Consider the following 16,785-nt stretch of genomic DNA (forward strand, 5'->3'; position numbering starts at 1 on the left):
CACACCCTCTGGAAGTTACAGGGCAGAACATCGACATCATGTACAACATCATTAATATTTTAAGAACACCCTTCATTCTGTGTACGACGATTGTTCATAGTGCGCTCGTCCGTTAACATGTAACATGTTATCTTTCCATGATATAAATAGCTTCTTGCCCAGTGTTGTAGAACTTAACGACTTGGCATTGCGACACAATCTGCCAAGGGAGGGCGAGAGGTCGTCTCAATATGTATTTTGCACCTCTTAGGGGCAAGCAAATGTCTGCCTTTGATGCTGGGAACTGATATCTCTGGCCTCATAGCCAGGATCATGTAATAAAAACGTGGAGTGATGACATACAAAAGGTCTATGTTTATGTTTGGTATCCATAAAAATACAAGAAATCAGAGCAACCTCGCATTTATGACGGCCACCCAAAATGCTATACAATAACATGAGTTCATTTGTGCTGGTCTTCTAGTTTGTTAAAAATGAACCCTAAATGCTTACAATGAAGTTTGAAACGGATCACAATAATATGTCTTTATGCTGTGGTTGATCTCTTTAATGGAGGGAATGTTGAAAGGTTAGGAATCAATGAGTTGTTCAGTATATTTCTTTGTTTATCTGTTGTTACTACATTGTGTTTGTATGTGTGTATGTTTATATGTAGTTTGAGCAAAAGGTCATTAATTTTCTTTTGGATTCATCTAGAAAGAAGAAAGAAAGAAAGAAAGAAAGAAAGAAAGAAAGAAAGAAAGAAAGAAAGAAAGAAAGAAAGAAAGAAAGAAAGAAAGAAAGAGAAAGAGAAAGAGAAAGAAAGAGAAAGAAAGAAAGAAAGAAAGAAAGAAAGAAAGAAAGAAAGAAAGAAAGAAAGAAAGAAAGAAAGAGAGAAAGAAAGAAAGAGAGAGAAAGAGAAAGAAAGAAAGAAAGAAAGAAAGAAAGAAAGAAAGAAAGAAAGAAAGAAAGAAAGAAAGAAAGAAAGAAAGAAAGAAAGAAAGAAAGAAAGAAAGGAAATCCCCTTGAGCCAGTTCCATTTCCCTCACGCCGTCAGGTTTCTGGCCGAAACATGGGAATTAAGCCACTCGCTTATGTGTTTGGGATGTGGCACTGCAATGTTCTACTGGTTATCTCGGATCTCAGCACCACATTTGATATGGCAGATTGTCGTCTGCTTTAATACAACATGTCATCACTTGTCTACCTTTCTGACACTGCCCTTAGCATGTTCAGCTGGTTCCATGTCAGAGCACTGATGTATTAACTGCACAGGTTTCTCCTGCACAATAAATACATTAATGCCTTTCCTTCATCACCCGTTCCTTCAATGTCCCACTTCCTTGAGGAGGGGGGCGGGGGTTCCCCCTGTTTGGCCAACTCCCCCTGTCACCAACATCCACAAAGGGGAAATACATACCCTCTCCACCCCACATTGCAGTGAACACCTGACCAGCCCCTCATGCTTACCTACTTCCGGCACGGCTTCCTTCTACACGGGATGTACGGGACGTATAACCTCCCTAGCACTGTGAAGAAAGCAGAGAGCCAGTAATGTAACTAAGTGCTTTATTAGCAGACCCCGCAGCGGGCCACCACTGGGCCCAGCACCAGTCTCCAACTGTGCCCACTTGGAATGTTGTGGTACAAACAACATGACATTCCAAGCACGCACATTATGACTCATCTTCCCCCCTTACAAAACAGAAAGCAAAGAATACAACAACAAAACCAATAAATGAACAGCTAAACAAAGAACATTTCAGCATGCAAAGAACCAGGAACTGGACAAAAACTGAATCTCCATACTACCCTCAAACCACCTACCACACATAATCACTCAATTTGGCAGGTGGTCCACACATCCTGGAAGGAAGATCCCTAATTGCACCACCAGATTGAACCTCACCCCGGCAAGCCACAACACCATCACCAACACCAGAAACAGCCTCCCGACTGAAGGCATCCAGGGTCTCCTCACCCTCTTGGCGAACCTGCTGCTGAACCTGAAAATCACATGCCACACCCTCAAAGACACACTCACGCTGACCGGACACAGGTACCACACCCTTGTCCAAAACCACAATCCTCCTCTTACTCCACCTTGACCCATCATCGAGTTCCACGTAACCCACTCCAACCCACACCACTACATGAGGAGGAATGAAAACACTGCTCCATTTAAGAATGAAGCTAGGATTCTTCACACACACAAGATCCCCTTCCTTGACAACAACTGGTCTCACACCATTCTGCTGAGACCTGACCTTATCCTGCCGAGCCTTCACACTCTGAAACACATCAACCAGATCAACATTGCTAGCAGCCCCACCACCAAAGGTCATTGTCCTCAACCTCGACCCCGCCTTCCTACCCCTCATCAACTCAAATGGGGTCCTCCTAGTCATAACCAATGGGGTCCCCCTAAAAGCTGAGAGGGAGTCAGACAACAAACCTTTCGCCTGGGGATTATACAGAGCGGTGCGATGATGACTGATGCCATAGTGACTCAAAAACTCCTGCATCTGCTGAGAGACGATTTGGACACCATTGTCCGTTACAATGCTCGCCGGCACACCCTCCCTGTCAAAAATCCTTCTGAGGAAACCAATGACCACCCCAGATGTGACCCAATCAAATGCAGCAATCTCCACCCAGCGCAAAGTGTAATCCACTAATACCACAAAAAATCTTGACCCCCCCTGCAAACAGTCCATCGGACCCACAATGTCCAGAGATACCTTCGACCACACCTCGCTCGGCACCTCCACAGGATAAACAGACTGAGGGGACAACACCTTGCTCTTATTTCTGATCGCGCATGCTAGACACTCCTTCACCACTGCTTCAACATCTTCATCCATAGCAGGCCACTAATAATCCTCTCGCAACCTTCTCTTGGTAAGTGACCTACCTAGATGACCTTCATGAGCCACTGCAACTAATTAGGCCCTCATACTAACTGGAGGAATCAGCCTTTCCCCTCTTGATATACCCCATGGTCCTTCTGCCAACTCATTGAGAACCTGGACATACCCCTTACATTCTACCCTACTCTTAACGACATCCCAACCTTTCTGAAGACCTTCTCTAATCCAACCAAGCTCCAGATCCTTATCAACCTCAGCCTCCCACTCACCCTTATTGAGAGCTGGAAGAACACACGTCACCTGCATGCCCGCCTCACCAATGTCCTCCTCACAGCCTGCTGCCACCGGTAACCATGACAGACAATCGACCACCAAGTTCCTCTTCCCGGGAAGATACTCAACATTGAAGTTATACTCTTGCAACTCTACTACCCACCTAGCTATCCTGGGAGACACAGATGCCGTACCCCTGGTGGTAAGTACGTGCACCAAAGGTTTGTGGTCCGTCCTGATCACATATGGGATGCCCCACAAAAATGTCCTGAAATGCTTGGGGGCCCACGTGGCAGCCAAAGCCTCCCTCTCAATGACCGAATACCTCCCTTCGGCCTCACACACTGCCACTGTTCCAAAACCGCACCTAAACCCACCTCACTAGCATCCACAGTGAGGACAGTTTTGTTCTTTGGATCGAATGATCGGAAAGACGGAGCCTGATCCACGTCCCTCTTGAGAAATTCAAACTCATCCTGGCAAACCTGGGACCAATCAAACATAACACACTTCTTTAACAGTGCCCTCATACACACAGTCTTCTCTGCGTAATTAGGAATGAACTTCACATAGTATTCTGTTAAACCCAAAAAAGACCTTAACTGCTCCTTGTTTGCAGGAGCCGGAGCCTCCTTAATGACTCTGACCAGTTCCTCCTTGGGCCTCACACCCTCTGCACCCAAAGTATGCCCCAGATACAACACACTCGGCACCCCCACACGACAATTTGAAATCTTCACTGTCAAACTTCTCTGCTGCAACACCTTCATGACTCGGTGCACCCTCTCATCATGCTCTTTACGACGCTTGCCCCAGACTAAAATGTTGTCCTGGAAATAACTGACTCCCGGAATCCCACCAAACAACTCCTGCATGAGTCGCTGGAAGACAGCTGAGGCCGAAGCCGAACCAAAAGGCATGCAGCAAAACCTGTAGGTGCCAAAAGGTGTCACAAAAGACGTCAGAGGTCACGACTCAACGTGCAGATCAATCTGATGATAAGCCGACGATAAATCGAAGGTAGAAAACCATTGCGCTTGGCCCAATGTCAACACCAACTCATTAATGTTCGGCAAAGGGTGACGATCCACCCAGATGCTGGCATTGAGCTCCCTTGGGTCAACACACATTCTCAAACCATCATCTTGTTTCTTGGCCAACACCACAGGGAACAACCACTCCGAACTTTCAATTTCCTCTATGACTCCCTCCGACTTCAACTTCGCCAACTCAGCCTTCAGCCGTTCCCTGGCCAACACAGGAACACCCTTAACCTTATGCTCTTTAGGCACTGCCCCCTTTTAAGCACTATGCGATGGGCAAATCCCCGTAGCATCCCCAATTTCTCAGCAAACACCTCAGGATACTTGTCCTGCAAAAACTGTGCAGACAATCACACAACGGGTCCTTCCTCCACACTCAAAACCGGCACCTTTTTTCCCAGACGTATTTCAATGTCTAACGCTGCTTGTTTGTCCCAACCCAAGACACTAGCTCCCTTATGCGCCACGTAAAGCTTCCCTTCCGTGTAGCGCCCCTTAAGCTCAATGTGCGCCCACTCATAACCCATAACCTTGATAGGCACCTGCCCGTTGGCACTAAGGTTGATATCGGGAGGACTCAGCATAGCTACCTTCCTGCCATATTTCTCCACATACAACTCAGGTGAAATCATGGTTTATGGCGATTCAGAATCCACCAACATCTCCAGGCTCTGCCCATTACCAGACATCACTTCCCACCGCCCCTTCTTCGTGGAACCATCAACATGCAAGATCACACCTTGACTCAGCTTGTCGCACACAACCGTGTCTTGATACACTGCACCCCCTTCACTCTCAATCATCCCCACGGTACTCTTCGCTTGCACACTCCTCTCGTCCGTGTTGGCCCTGCACATTCTGGCCTAATGCCCTCTGCTCCTGCACCACCTGCATTCGACTGCACTAGCAGGACAGTCTTTTGCTCCGGTTGGATGTCTAGACCAACCGCATCTCTTACAAGCCTCCTTAATATTGCCACTCAAGTTCCCTCTGAACATCCTGAGTCCCTGCCCGTCCACCTTCTCAGTCTTTTTCTTATAGTCGCTACCGCCTTTCCGGTGCTGGGGTAGGACCGCCTTTACGGCCTCTCCTTGGATGTTATTTTCTGCCCTTTCAGTGACGATCTGGACACTGGCATGCAACGCTTCAATTGCTGAGGCAATCTCTACTACCTTGTCCAAAGGAGGGTCGCTCTCAATCCCTAGCCTCTCTCCGACCTTGGGGTTACTAGTCTTCATTATTATTTTGTCCCTTATATACTCATCCAGGGATCCTGTAAACATACATGTCACCAACAGCATCCGTAGCACAGTGACATGAGCATCAATGCACTCCCCCACCCCTTGAGCCCTGGAGAAGAAGTGATAACGCTTGAGTACAACGTTGATCCTCTTACCAAATTGTCCTCCAACTTCTTCAAGGCAGTTTCATAAGCGCTCACTACACCCTACCCTTCTCCACTTCCGGGCACATACACATCCTCTCCTGGTAGGCTACTAAAAATCGGCAGGCCCACTGTACCGATGCAGTTCAAAAGTGCTGCCTCCTTCTCGTCATCACTGTACTTTTCCCCTCCAGCTGCCCTCAAATACACCTTGAAGGCATCTAGCCACTGATCCCAAGAGGCAGGCGGCTCACCAGGACTCATCAGGAAAGCCAGCAGGGGTTTAGCGTTGGTGTGTTGCATGGTGATTGCCAAAAGCTGATATGCACCACTGGGCGGACACCGTCAACGTGCACCCACGGGCGATTCACCCCGCCCCAGAAGCAGAGTTATGCCTTCCTTCCAGCCAGCAATTAATCAGTAAGGGAATTGCAGCAAACAGCAGGTGCACCCAGTGCTAATTTACTCAATCAGAATCAGTACTCCAGCCTCCCTGTGCCCAGCTGGACCAACACAGAAAGTACGCCCAGCCTGTCCAACCTACAAAGGTTCCTCCAATGCCTAAATGGAGAAAGGTGCTATTAGTTCACCAATGTACCTTCAGCTGCCGCAGATAGCAGGGGTTATGGTCCGCAGGGCTGCAGGTTCCTCTCACCTGCATGTGGTGAATGACTGCACGTCGCTCTCTTCTTCGTTCCTCGGGATGCGCACGGTTTCCGGCCTTCCCACCACAGCGGCTACTGCTGCAAGTGCCGCCGCACAGGTGTTGCCTGGAGCACCTGTGAACTCTCCCGCACCGCTTCAGTCGTTGCCAGGCAACGTCAGCCGCACCCGCCGGTGACATGACAGCGTAGCGGGTCCTTTCCTCATTACGAAGTCCTCATTGTGACGCGCGCACTGTGGTATGGAGGTACACGCACGCGTGGCCCAAAATGTAGGTTGCCTTGCCTTGCTGCACCCAGGGCTCCCTGCACCCTCCCCTGCCGCGGGTAGTGCAGGATGTGATCTGCTTCAGTCTCGGGCCCCCAACGACCAGTTGGGGGCCGGAGTCTCCGCCCCTCTGCGGTGCAGCAAACAGGGCCTGCACGCGTGGTCATCTGTGCAGGGTCTGCTCCCCAAAACATCTCCTCGTTGCCAGTGAAGAAAGCACAGAGCCGGTAATGTAAGTAAGTGATTTATTAGCAGACCCCACAGTGGGCAGCCACTGAGCCCAGCACCAGTTTCCAACTGTGCCCACTTGGAATGTTATGGTACAAACAACATGACATTCCAAGCACGCACATTATGACACACTGCCCCTGTACATACCCCTTCCCACCACAAACCCTCCTGCATCTCCCCCTGACACATGATACTTTGCTGTGCTGCAAGTGTGGCGTCGTAAAGACCTGCCTTGCACTTGAATCCCAAAAGTGGAAGGTGGCAGTTCCAAATGGGGCTTTATTACTTATCCACTCTACCTGGATTTATTTCTTTTATAACAAACTGTCCTTCAACATATAGGTCAAAAGAGATATCAAATGTTGCCACTGCCAACTACATATGCTTAAATCTATCCTTTGCTTTGAGAATCAGCCTCTTCGATTCTAGAATGTCACAGAATATGCCTCCCCCTGCCCAATACGGTTAATAGCTCTGCTAGTTGTTGGTCAGTCAGCCTCCTAGATTATGAGAATATGTATTGAACCTGCACAGGCTGTAAAGTAACAATGTACACGTTCAGTGGAATAGGGGGTAAGCAGTCCTGTAGATTTTGCAGCATTTCAAGGTCACAGTTTAAATTCAATTGTAATCAACTATTGGACCTTTGGTATTGTGAATGGATTGTAGAAAAGAAAATGTATGTTCAGCAGTATGTTGGCAAAATTACCTTCAGTGATGTTTTAATCAATTACCGTCTAAAATGTACCTTTCTCCCTTTCAGTGGGCACTTAAAGAGTGGAAAGACATTTGCAGAGAATAATCACCCTCTCCGTTTTATCTTGAGCAACTTAGCTTTACCAACAGTAGTCTACTCGATGGTATACTCAGGAAGTGACTTTAAGTACTTTATTTGTCTAGGACTGCACACACAGAGATGCCCTATGCTCTTCTCTGCTTGTGCAATGTACAGTGAAGGAGTAAGAGGATCTCACTAACTACAGAGCATGGCCCTAGTCTATCAATTATACATGTTTTTCCAGAAGCACATACACTTTCTGAAATGTTCTCTAACTTCACGGGCTGCAGAATTAATTTATCTATTTCCACCCCTCAGTGCTAACAAATAATAAAGGCCATGATTTACTATAACTCCCTTTACAGGATCATACCCACAAGATTAATTCCCTTTTAGATAATACTCACATCAGAATTTCTTTTGGCTGAATTACAGACAGGTGGGTGTGCCCTCTTAAGGACTGCTTCATTTCTCCCCCTCCAGGAACAGGTGGGCATCAGCCAGTAATAGAGGTTCAGCTTTAGCATGTCCACTTTCTCTTTCACTGAAGAAGGCCTGGGATATTGACTGCTTCTAGGCCTCACCTTCAGGGCTCTGATTATAATCCAAAATGGGTCCAAACAGAGAGCAATAGATTTCATTTCCTTTTGGTGATTATCAATCCTCCTGTCTCTCCTTCATCCCCATCAGTCAGTGAGTAAGCAAGTAAGTTTCTTTAGTGAGTGTCCATGAGTAAGTGTCCCCTTTTTGTGTGTGTGTTTGACATTTTTTGGAACAGAACACCCCACTCATTCAAGGTGTGTATGATTTTGCCAATCTAATAGGTCAATGTATATTATTGGCTAATGGTTGCAGAGTGTCACCACAGCAGACATACCCCTTTGCAACCATTGGGCATATAAATGAAGAGGGCTGTCTGATGGGAGTAACTTTTACACCCAGTTTCCCTCCCATTTAATATTATGTCATCTCAGAGGTTCGGACATTGAAATGTATCACATTTTTAAACCTTAAATTCCACCATGTGACCACTTTAATAATTTGCTCAGCAGATTCCTCTCTCTTGAACAACTCAATTGATGCAAGTTTTATCATTATAGCATGAATAATTTAGTTATAGATTTTTATCTTTAACTCAGTTCGACATTTATTTTCAAATTATTTTTCCATATCAACATAACAGGCTCTTCCCTGCGAATGCTACGATGTATGACACACTTGTGTGCTTCATTTCTATGTGACAAAATACACATTTGCACAATTTGCATATTAAAACTACATTTAAAAATATTATGTTTGATCCATCTAATAGAGGATTTCCAGCTGAACGCTTCAACGCCTAAATTAGTTATTTAATAGGTTTGGTTCCAGAGATACCTGTGATATAAACAATTCACTGTACATTTAAACGGCTTTCTCCTTCAAACAAAAATATTACATTACAATTACAATTCTTCTGTCTAGATACAAAGACTATAAGCATGGTCATTTTCTATTGAGTTAGGGCTGGAAATATGCCTTTGCTGACTCAAGCCTTACTCAAATAATCTTTATGGCTGGGGTCTTGCTGATAAATGAGCCTTTCTGACGTGCATATATGTGCTTTATTGGTGTGTCTTCCTGCTCTTCTTGAGAAGTTTCCAGACATGCAGTCCTTTGAAGTGTTACATTCTTTCATTCAGGAAGGCTTACAAGATGGTGTTAATAGGTTTGACTGAGCCAGACCACAGATTCATCTGAATATGCATTATTTCCTAACACACAAGGCTTAAACTTTATAGCGCTGTCTGATTTGCTTTACCTGTTGCCAGTATGATCCTTATCTGAAGTAATCAGACTTCAAAGACTTTATTTGGGAAGGTAACTTATTTGTCCTCCCATTCTGTATGCTGGGTTTGGGGGATGTCTTTGTGAGTTGAACTGATTCCCATTTATCATAGGTCAGTGCTGGCTCTGTTTAAAGTTGGTTTCAGTCACAATTGCAGCATATTCCCTAATTTTAACAAACGTTTCTGGTTATTTTCTGGTACTTAAACTGTTCATCTCAGGCCTTGTCAGCGTTGGTTTTAGGGGACTTAAAAATATTACACATTTTGCTTGCATATTTGTTTTTCTCAAACTGCTTTTTACAGACCGTAGTGTAAATAGTGTTTTTAAAATGACACCTTGCTCTGCATTTTTTCTTACAAATTAAATGTTCCTACAACCTCTCACCCACCAGCAGAAAAAGGGCAAGGGACATTCAGAATTCTTTTTCAGATGAATCTTAATTCTATCTCTATTCTTTTCTTCCAAGAAAATTCCTTGGAATCGCCCATTTCCATTTCACAGGTCCTGGAAATAATTATTTATTTAATGAACTAAGGGAAGGGTAGAAAGGCTGATTTAGTAACACATAAAGAAACACTTATGTATTAAAACAATACAGCCTATCACAAAATATGTACATGATACTTTTTCATTCAATCATTTTCTAGCACTCTAATTTGATTACTTACCTGTTAATTGTCCTGTTTATTATTTTCCTTTTCTTGTTCTTCAGTTTTCATTCTTCACCATTCTCTTCAGTTCTGACTTAAGATGGCTCCTCAATCATTCCAGTGCTGATTGAGGGAGACAGCTTTTGAATTGATTGATATGGACCCACTTTTCCTCAACCATGTTTCCTTTTGGGATTCCTGAGCTTATAGGCAACAGGAGAGATCTTTTCTATGATCTCAAAATCACATCGCCAAGAAAGGAAAAACGTCTTTTCTTTGGCTTGGTTTCTTTGAAAACTGTATAGATAAACCCTGTCACATACCCCGTGCTCTCGTTTTGTTCTCCTGAGGTTATAGTAGGGCCTCATTCCTTCAGCAGACGTCTCCAGATTGCATTGGGTATAGGCAAACACCTCTGTAGGTGCTTCCTAAAGTTCTCAATGTATTCATGAGTAATTGAGGCACTTACCAATGTCTGCTCCTTAGTTTGGTAAAGCAGATGTTGAGGCATTAACATTTTTGTCCAATTCAAATGGAGACACCTTTGTTTCAGAAGAAGGTGTAGATAGAAGGCCATCAGAAAAAGTGGAAATTGAATGTCCCAACTTGGTCCAGAATTGATCACAAACTTCTTCTAGATACTCACAATTGTTTTTTTGTACCTCTCGACACCCTCGCGCGATGCTGGGTGGTAGGCAATGTGGAGTTTTCTTTTTACTCCTAGAATTTCCCATATCTTAGTCATCACCTCAAAGGTAAAATGACTACCTCTGTCGGCATCAATCCTTTGTGGAAGACCAAATTGAGAAAAGATGTGGTTAATCATCAAAGTGGCGGCTGTCTCTGCCTTACAATTTGGGGCGGGAAGGCACTCAATCCACTTTGTGAAGAGACATGTCACCGTCAACATGTAATTGTTTCCTGTGAAAGAATGGGTTACTAGTCCAATGAAGTTTACTTGCAAAGTAGACCATGGTAACATCATTCCTCTTTTCTGTAAAGGAGCTATATGTGTATGAGAACTGAGCACGCAGAAGACATCCCTTTGAATAGGTATTTGAGATCCTTGCCCATGTATGGCCAGTAAGCAACTTCTCACAGTTGGCAAGAGTCTTTTGAAATCCCTGTGACCGGCAGTGGCCACATCATGGGCATGGCTCAGCATCAGACTTTGGAGGGAGGTAGGGACCACCCACTGGTCATACCCAGATTGAGGTTTCCTCAAGAAGAGCCTGTCTTGAATTTTAAACATGTTCGCAAATTTCATCCACCCATCCTACCCACCTAGGATATTTGTTGCAGAACCTAGCAGGGCATGCTGTGTGCTGGCTGGGTACCAGTTCAGTTTATGGGAGGGATCTTGATTCCCTCTTGGAGATTCTGGCCTTCCTTCACTGGTGGAACATGTAAGGCAGACGGTACCTTCAGCCAGGGTCCAATGTTAAGTTCTTCCTTCTGTTTCAGGTGAAGTCTTCAGATGATCTACCAAAAGAGGGGCTTTGCGGTTGTGGGTGTGGGGGAGTCTAGGGCAGCCTAGGCAGGTGCATGGTGGGCTTCCCATAATAAAGGCGACAAGAAAACGTACTGAATCAGCCACCACATTTGACTGATCCTCCAGGACTACAGTATGCTTCTCTCAATATTTTCCTTAAAACTATGTTTTTTTCTTTTTTTAAACACTTAATCATATTCTTTTTCTAAAGAAAATGTTTCTGAATGCTGATTCTGAACCAAAGTTTGCTGCACCCTGCCAAAACCTGCTTATACATATCACTTTTGCTTTACTTTTTTTCTGCCCCCAGGGTGCTATTTTGATTTGCATTAAGTCCCTAATGGATCAACTGAGATTTGTTGCCACCAGCCCAGATTAAGGACTATCCCTGGTATGAGGCAGCAGAGATCTTCATTGACTGCATGCATAGCATCAAGGAAAAATGAGTCCTGTTTGGGATTACTTTTCAGTCAAACTTGATAACAATTCAAAGGTGCTGTTTGCTATGTGCTCAGCACTGACAAATCATCTGCGGGCAAAACATCACAATGGCTTTGCCCTGTATGAAAGAAAAAAGGTTGTTACAGGGGGAAGCTACAGCAATGAAAATGCCGCAAACAGCAAGAAGGCATTGCTCCTCCTTATCATCCAAGGCTGCATAGAATAAGACAATTCTGACCTCAGGACAATCTCTCTGTACATGCTGTACATCGTAGTATTGGCAAAAATTAAAGTTGCAGACTTTTTCTGTTGTTGCAGATGTAGATTTTGTACATTTGCTTGATAAACTGGAACCACGGTACAAAGTGCCCTACTCTAAATATTTTTCAACTTGTGTCCTTCATGACAATGACCTTTGATAGAACATGTTCTGTCTTTGTTAGCACCTTTTGCAGAGCTCACAAAGGACATTTGTTCACATACATCAAGCATCTCCTTGGTTGTTCCTGATGTCAAAGCTTTAAGGACCTACCTGGGCTCTGGTGAGAAACTTGTTAAAATGGAGCTTTTGAAAGCGGTAGAAGGGAAGTTTGAAGCAATTGAAGACATGCCCATCTACTCTGTGGTGGCAGGGATCATTCCCCACTTCAAGCTCACTTCTTCTTTAAAGTTGTTATGGCAAACACTGTTAAATATCCATTCCACTCTACCACCCTAGTCCTGTCTAAAGAGACCTCCATCCTACTGTGGGACAAACTGCTGACTCTTATACAAGACAGCGAGGCATCAGCTAAAATGAGTAGTCCACCATGTGGCATATGGATGTTTTGGGACAATGTTGTTGAGCAGCCCAAGGCTGGTGGTGTTTGTAAATTAGTTCCTTGGACACTGACCTATTTATTTGAGTGACCCTTTACTCCCTAAAAGTGAAGATCCGCTGATGTGGTGGGAAATGAACAGTGTGGATTACAAGGGTTAACACAGGTTACTTATGTGTACTTACCAGTGTGGATAGCAAGAGTCTATTTAGTACAACTGGAGATGTTTATTCTGAACTCTGAAATAATCTTTTAACAGAAAATGCAAAATGTCTGGTCTTCCTTAAATGAAACCTCGCCATACAGTTTTCACTTATTAGTGACATGTGAATTAACTCAACTTGGGCTGTATCCAAGATACAGATAATCATTGTATTGTTCTTTTCAAGAAGCTTAGTGCTATATATGTTCAATGCAATGAGCATGGGAACTCATGCAATAGAATGTCTCCTAATTTGATGGTTTGAAGCAGTGTTTATCATGTTCTGGAATACGTTTTTTGAAAAAAGCAAATCTATTTAGCTCTGACGTTTTACTTGGACCGACTATTCAGTATCCAGACGAATAGTAAATGTACTGTTCAGAACACCTCTGATATTAATGGTTATGATCTGAAAAGGCATACAAATGGCTACAATTTAAAGCTGTAATACTAACTGTTGCATAAAGTGGCATTGTACATATCCACCAAGGAATGAAGACAGACACTTAAAAGACAAAGGGGGCAGCAGTGAAAGCTGGGACTCTCCCCATCAGTGCTCTAATTTTCCTCTTAGTTTTCTAAATGCAAAGTGATCATCGATCAGGGGTCTCAAGTGGGCCCAGGTGGCTGCGAATATGCAAGGCCATCATAGAAAAATCACAGCACTCACATGTTGCTCACTCCTGCCCCTTGATGCTTTGGTTTTCCCACACTTTCCTCACCCACACTAACTCTATGATTGATGAAAGGACTATCATCAACCTTTTTGGCATCAGATCCCCTCTGGCTATCAAAAAAACATTGTCAAACTAAGAAATGTTTGCGTTAATATCTTTATATTAATCTGAACAGTATAATGTTACCAGGTGTGTGCTGGTGTCCGGCGCATGCTGATGTATTGTGTTACTAATAATGAGAGATAATTTGTGGGAAGAAGCGACCGCAGCTCATGTTAGGTTAGCTCCCTCCACCCCCACCTGAAATACAGCAAGACCTGCATGGCTAGCAATCAGTGATATTTAGGGAGGCTGCTATTCAACACTTGCACCTTCGTGAAATGCACATGCGGGCAACACAGGGTTGAGGAGGAGTCAGAGTAGCACTAGCACATGTGGGGAGAGTGTTTATAAATGAGAAAAATACCGCACTTGAGTGAAACATAAAGTAACGTCACCATCTGCAAGATAAGTCTCTGTGAATGAAGTTTGCGTTTACTGTGACAAAGTACCGAGTTTGGGGTTAGTAGGTTGTTGCGTGGAGATCATGGGGGCTAGGTGCCACCACCCACTTCATAATGTTGGGCCTGGAGGAGGTACATGGAGGATCCCCCAGGTCTCTCAGCTCATCTTTGACCTAAAGTGTTCATCCAGCTACCCCAGTTCTGAGGTATTGTGCAACCCTCCCAAAACACGCAGTTTTATCCCAAAGAATGACCCCTGCTCCTCCAAACCCTGCAGATAAGCAAACTGTTGTGAAACAATGACACTATTCAGAAAGGAATGTGCATTCTCGGGAGGATAGCTCAGGGGCAACATGCTCACCTTGGAAGCAAGATGACACGGAGCAACACAGGTTCGATCCCCGGGTCCGCGCTTAGTAGCCTATGGTTATTAGGCGCATTATAAATAACCTATCAAATTCTATCATATCATTCAGTGAACGTTTGGACTTGGAAAACGTGTTACCAGTTCGAGTATGTTCTCTGCATGGCAGCGGAAAGGAGAGGCTGCGGGTTCAGAGGGACTTGCACGGAACTGGGAGAATGTGGGGTAAGAGAGTCACACCCAGACAACAATCCACAAAAGGTTTGTGTCACAGAAAGCAAATGAAATGGCTGCCAGCCTCTGTGTTTGAGCCCACGAGCCAGGAAGGAGAATGGTTGCCGGCTTGAACGGGCTGGGAAAACTTGTTTGCTATGTTTGCTACTTGAGGGAACCAACAGGACAAAAACACTAGGGAAGTGGAAATCAATATGGCAACTGCTTGGTCTTCAAAACCTCTTAAAGTTTCAATCTGTGGATCTGTGCCCTTGATGCACAGACCAACCAAATGAGAGCAGAAATAACAATTTTCATTTTGCAGGCCATTCCCAGAGTTCCAGAGGTTGGGCTGAGCGGCACAGCTGAGCAGGTGGGGAATTCCTGGGTCCTGGAGGCTGGTCAACACAGAAATAAAATACCTCTGCATTCAGTGCCAAGTGAGGGAGTTCCTGTGTGAGAGGTGGTGGTCTGCAGGAACAGATAATGTCAAGCAGTGGAGAGACTGTCAGAAAGCATGCAGAAAAGGAGGCAAGGAGTTGTAAGGAGAGAGAAAAGGTGAGAAAGAGGAGGAGATAAAGTGCAATGAGTAAGGAGAGAGTATAGCAATCTGGAGCAAGAAATCTGGAGAGTGGAGGAAGAGCAGAAAGAAAGGAAAGTGATCCTAAGAAGGAAACTGAAGGAAGAAAGAAGAAGAGGGGTGGGGAAGGGTGGAACGCATCATGGAGCTATGCAAGAGGAGAGGGCCGGAAAAAACACATTGGACAGGAGTAGGAATAGCTGCAAGAGTGTGAGCACAGGGAAAGGGAGGGAGAAGTCAAGTACAACAACAAAGGAGTAAATGAAAAGAGAAGGAGTACTTGATGGCTGATAAAAGGATAGAAGGAGAACAGTCAGGAAAGAAGGGCAGGTCGTTGTTTGTAGCAGTAGGTTGTTCAACTACAAACTGGGGAATAGAAGAAGCTGAAGAGAAGAAATAAAATTTATGGCTGTCACAGAGGCACTGAGTAGCACACAAAAGACACGGCCAACAAATGTGGAAGTAAGACAACACAGCGCAACACAGGTTTGAATCCCGATCCACGCTTGGAAACCATTAGTTCGTATTAAGTGCATTATAAATCAACGATTATAATTTAATTATAATTAAAGATTCTATTAGATTATTTGAAGGTAATAATGGGATTCAGGCAAGGCAAGGAGTAGGTAGGGGATACCTGAAAGTGAGAGGGGTATCAATAAAAAAGAGAAAAAGCAGCTTGCTTCAACAGGGACTGCTTTCTGAGCAATGTTGGGGTGTTCGAGCCTCCCATTCTTGACTACCAAAGCTGCCTAGTTGTGATAAGGGGGAAAGGTTCCAGAGGAGGAGGAGGAGGGTATGGGGAAAAGGGCAATTTATAATCCTGCTCCTCCAGTTGCCTCCAGTCTCTCAGTGAAAGTCAAAATACAATCCAGAGTATCTTACACATTTTCAGGGCCTGTCCTCGCTCTGACCCTGCTTGAATGTCCAGTTGATTACTCGGGTCCTTGTCATCAGGTTGTGGATTTTGCAGTGTTCCCAAACACTTATTGATTGAGTACAATGATCATGGACTCTATGGACAACCTATGACGGGCTTGGAAAATGCCTGAAAAGCTCCCCAAGGAGGTTGAGGTGGTGGTGGTGGTACCTTTTTGGTTTGGTTTCAGTTTTTCCGAGCCACAGAGTAGGGCTCAGCGACTTCCTTACCTGCTGTGCATTTCTCTGCTCAGGGGCTCTGGTCCCCATGACACCATCTGCCTGTCCATTGCTACGGTGCACACTATGGCTCTCGTACCCCATTGAAATTGCATTTTTTGGTACCTTCTTCTAGTAGTAGTATTTCCCTCTCTAGAGCTTCTCTCTTTGTCAGTGATGGTAATGGCTTTCTCCTTCTTGCATACCCATTCAGTTGTTGTCCTGATGGTTCTTCTCCAATCTCTCTACACTCCTGCTTACTACATGGTATCAATTGTCCTCTAACCTCCTCATAACTCTTCTCCTCCTGATGGCAACTCCCCCTTTTCTTGGTGTAATCTTCTCCCTCCCACCTCCATGGTTTATTCCCTTCAACCTACAAGTCTCTTC

Source organism: Ambystoma mexicanum, chromosome 7p (genome assembly GCF_040938575.1).
Source record: "Ambystoma mexicanum isolate Mex_15411 chromosome 7p, UKY_AmexF1_1, whole genome shotgun sequence".
Taxonomy (NCBI): domain Eukaryota; kingdom Metazoa; phylum Chordata; class Amphibia; order Caudata; family Ambystomatidae; genus Ambystoma; species Ambystoma mexicanum.